The 4,201-nt window shown below is 37.7% G+C and overlaps 1 long non-coding RNA gene across 1 annotated transcript; it reads left to right on the top strand.

The window, feature by feature from the left end:
* Window positions 1–393: 393 nt before the first annotated feature.
* LOC311253710 lies at window positions 394–3,896 on the top strand. Its single transcript, XR_014621826.1, has 3 exons — window positions 394–443; window positions 1,926–2,034; window positions 3,755–3,896. It is a non-coding gene; the product is annotated as an uncharacterized lncRNA (long non-coding RNA).
* The last annotated feature ends 305 nt before the right edge of the window (window positions 3,897–4,201 follow it).

The following is a 4,201-nucleotide window of genomic DNA, read 5'->3' as shown; positions in this document are numbered from 1 at the left end:
ATGTTGGATGTTTTCCTCTTATATATAAAAAATATACAAAAAAAGAAACATTTTCAGTAATGGGGGAAAGCTGAAAATTCGGTATACAACAACTGTTGCCTGGGTTCTTCATCAGTCAAAGCTTTATTGTAGAGTGGCAAAGAGAAAACCACTGTTGAAGAAAGCTCATTAAATCTCAATAGTGTTCACCCAAAGGCATGCGGGTCAACTGGAAGAAGTTTCTTTGAATACAAAAATAATATTCATTTAATTTGCTGAGTAGCACGTTACCTTTCCTTCGTTAAATCGCCATTACATTGTGACTTCCGCCGGTATGCTTTTAATGTGAAATCTGACCGGAAGTTGGCTGTCATACAACCGCCAGCGTAACAACTCCGAGCCACAGCAACAGCTCCGTGCCACCGCTGAAGTCGATGAAACAGGGTAAACAAGCTGCGTGTTCAGTAAGTATTCAGTATTTTCTTGAGATATACAGTAGCGTAATGCCATGACAGTTTGATGCGTTGTGTAGCCATTTATTTATTTACTAAAACTGTCGGCTTTCTTGTTTAAGGGTCGCTAGCCGAACACAGGTGTATCACTAATTAGCACTTGCTAGAGTTAACAGTCAGCTAATTAAGACAGTTATCAGAGTTTTCGGGTACCATGGTGGACTGACTCGTTAAAATTAAGGTCATTTGCATGTTCGGGTGTCAGTTATCTTATTTATTTTTCTTTTTTATCTGTGCCAGGGTAGGAGTATAGCGGCCATATTCATCGAGTCCATCACACCTGGTGTGGGGGGATGGGTGATTGGTTTCGCAGCACAATGCACTTGACTCAATCCAAATTTAACCTGAAGTCATGCTTATGTGGGCGACGATAATCCAACCATGTTGAAGCAGGCAGAGTTTTTAGAGCCATGCTTTTCAGACAAGGCGCAGTTAATTTCGAACGATTTTAATGTTGGTTGGTTATAGTTATTAAGCAGTGTAGCAAGCCAGGTTTTGCTTGGAATATTACTTAAAAACGTAGTGGACGTGTAACCTAAATCATGCCAGTGGAAATTAAATTCAGAGAATATATATCTTTATATCATAGAAGAAAATAATAAACGAGCAATATGTTAAATGAAGGATTTAGGGAACCTACTGTTGGAGCCATATTGCTCATATATGAAATGTTTCTGTTTGAATACTGGTATTTATGCGTTTTATTTTTATGTTTAGAATTATTATATTATTGTAGGCTACATATTTTCATGAAACAGTGTTATGCCTTGGTTAGTTGAAATGATTGTTCCCCCTATGGTTTGCTTATGGTATCATCTGTGGCTTGATGATTAATTGTCAGGTGTGTTTAAACGGGAAAGCAGGAAGTGATTTCCCTTGGACATGGACGGGGTGATCATACAGTTTTTTAACCACCGAATACCATCAGTTTACTTTCAGTTTCGTTTCATTTGTTGATTATCCATTGGTTGATCGTTTGGAATTGTGCATCCTGATTTATGGAGTTCGTTTGGGATCGCAATAAATTGCTTTGGATTAATTAAGATAGACTACTGGGCGATTGTTGGAAGGTGCGTCTGAAAAGGTTTACCCTGATCTAGACTCGACTGTACTGATTGATTTCATTACACAATAAACTCAATATTTCACAACTAAGTTTAGGCTGGATTTAACAGAAATTGAGTTGGCATAGCACAATAAAAAGAACAGAAGACCAAGTACTCTGTTGTTTGAGTCTCGTCATCAGTTTAAATGCTTCAAAAGTGGCAGGTGGAGAGAGATGGTAAAAACTGAATGTTTGCACTTCCTGTTTCTCAGTTTGCTAAGGGGAAGAGTCCATATGTTACTCAGGTAACATATTGTTTAAAACCCTGTAATCTAATTTAACTAGAAGTGATGCCTAAGCTATCTCATTTTTTATTAATTTCTTTGCAGTTTGAAATGCCACCAAGGATCAGTCTTCTTAAAGATGCCTGTCACCATGTTGTTTTAAAGACTGACAAAACATGGAGATTGGAGGTGAAGTACATCAATGCAGTGAAAGGTAAGATGGTGTTAGATTAGATTAGATTAGATTAGATTGTACTTTATTTATCCCTTGGGAAGGTTCCCTCAGGGAAATTGAGGTTCCAGCAGCATCACAAACACCGACAGTACAGTAAAAAAGTAAAAAGAAAAGAAAAGCACACAGAGTTCAAATAGACAAAAAGTAGAAGTAAAAGCACAAAAAGAGCACAGTTGTGTGTAGGACAGGTACAGTGCAAGTATAAATATATAAATACAAAAATATAATAAATATAATAATATAAGAAAAATGGTACATTGCACAGTGGATATTGCACAGTTATTGTTGTTATTGCACAGATATTGTACAGTTATTGTAGTTACTGCACATTTACAGCACTACAGATCTAGGTGTTCAGGTCATGTTGAATGCACCTTCCCCACTCCCACTCTCCTGTTACTCCTCCCCCTCCCACCAAGTGCAGAGTTATAGAGTTTGATGGCTCGTGGGATAAAGGAGTTTTTGAGTCTGTTTGTTTTGCACTTAGGGAGGAGCAGCCTGTTGCTGAGAATAAATGTTATTGTTGTTAGTGTTAAATGTGTTATTGTTTATCTGGCTGTCTATCTAGATGTATAGATGGACAAGTGGTGATAAGTTTCTTATCAGTACATATACTCCTTATCAGTTCTTTTGCTTACTATTTTGTTTTTCCAAGAATAGATTCAGAAACAGATGATGATCATTTTTTATTCATTTTTATGTTACATTATGTTGTTTCTAGAGCAGCAAAAGTAAAGCTAACAGCAGGAAAAACCACTATATAAACTAATATATCACTAGAAATTAGTCAAAATGTCGGTAAAATAAATACATATTCTTGAAATCGTAATATTGAGTAAAGTTTAGAAAGGATACAGAATACAGACGTCATACAGTAACAGCCATTCATCCTGTCCTCCCTCTGCTGAGGTGATGCACTGCCTGCATGTATCACCTCAGCAGCAGCTGCGTGGCTGAACCGTATACCAGCAGGGTCACCTTAATAGCTGGCAGTTGGCAGCACATCTCAATCATGCAGCCATAAAAGAGAACTTAAATGTTGAAAAGGGAAAAAGCAGGAAGTGGAAGATAAAAATGATAAAAATGGATTTAAAATCCTTTATTCAAAACATGGCAAGGTACAGGAATGTGTTCTTGTGATGGATATAATAATGGATGCAATTTAATGTTTGGGTATTTCTTATAAGTGTAGGATGTACAGGAAGAACATGTGGGGGAGGTGTGTCGTCTTAAACGTGACTTGTATTGGGATGTCCTGATGTCAGCCTCCTGTATTCACCAGAGGTGGGAATTGTGGAGTCATCAATTCATCTCCATGCCATGTATTTGTTCTGCTCAGTCACTGAACCAGGTGCATTCACTAATTAGCTCACCTTCCTGGCTAAAGAGCTGTGCTGATTGGACTCAGCTGGTTTAATGCATGAAAAGAACACATACATGGCATGGAGATGATGTGATGACTCCACAATTCCCACCTCTGGTATTCACTCAGTCAGGGTTAGGTGGCCCCCCTTACCAAGGTTATAAACATTTTTGCCCTCTGTTCACCATTTTGTACCCTGATGAATGCCTTTTAGGTTGAAACAGGGCAGTGTTTTATCGTTCCATAAGTAGCCATTTTTTGAACAAAGACAGGGCATGAGCACACCACTACCACTTTTTCATAAATTCAAATTAGACATTAATTTTTTTCTTACAGGACGTGGTTCATTCACCCGAGTTTCATTCTGCAAAGGATACTTTGTGGTTGAATACAGGGGAGATTTGATTGATGATGACGAAGCCCAGAGGAGAAGAAGCTCTTACCACCCCTCATGCTCTACATTTTTGTTTGCATTCAAGTGGAGAGGGAAAGCATGGTGGTAAGAGTTTAAGTTACTGTACTGCTTTATAGTTATATACATTGTTAAATTTTTTCTTCAACAATATCTTTATTAGATTTTTTAACAACCATAGAGCTGAATGAAAGGGCAATGTACAACAATATGACAAATAGGTACCAGATCGGCCCATCCCCACAGGTCCGACCATACATTCCTACAGAGTGTGTACCAAGTCAGATTAGTAAGAATAAATACAAGCCTTCAGTATATCATAAAAGAAAGAAAGAAAGAAAGAAACAAACATATATAGCCTAAAACAAAAC

The sequence above is a fragment of the Pagrus pagrus genome (genome assembly GCF_965226575.1).
Source record: "Pagrus pagrus genome assembly, contig: HAP1_SCAFFOLD_36, whole genome shotgun sequence".
Lineage (NCBI taxonomy): Eukaryota > Metazoa > Chordata > Actinopteri > Spariformes > Sparidae > Pagrus > Pagrus pagrus.
The sequence above is the reverse complement of the archived record's forward strand: the minus strand, read 5'-3'. Positions and strand labels throughout refer to the sequence as shown.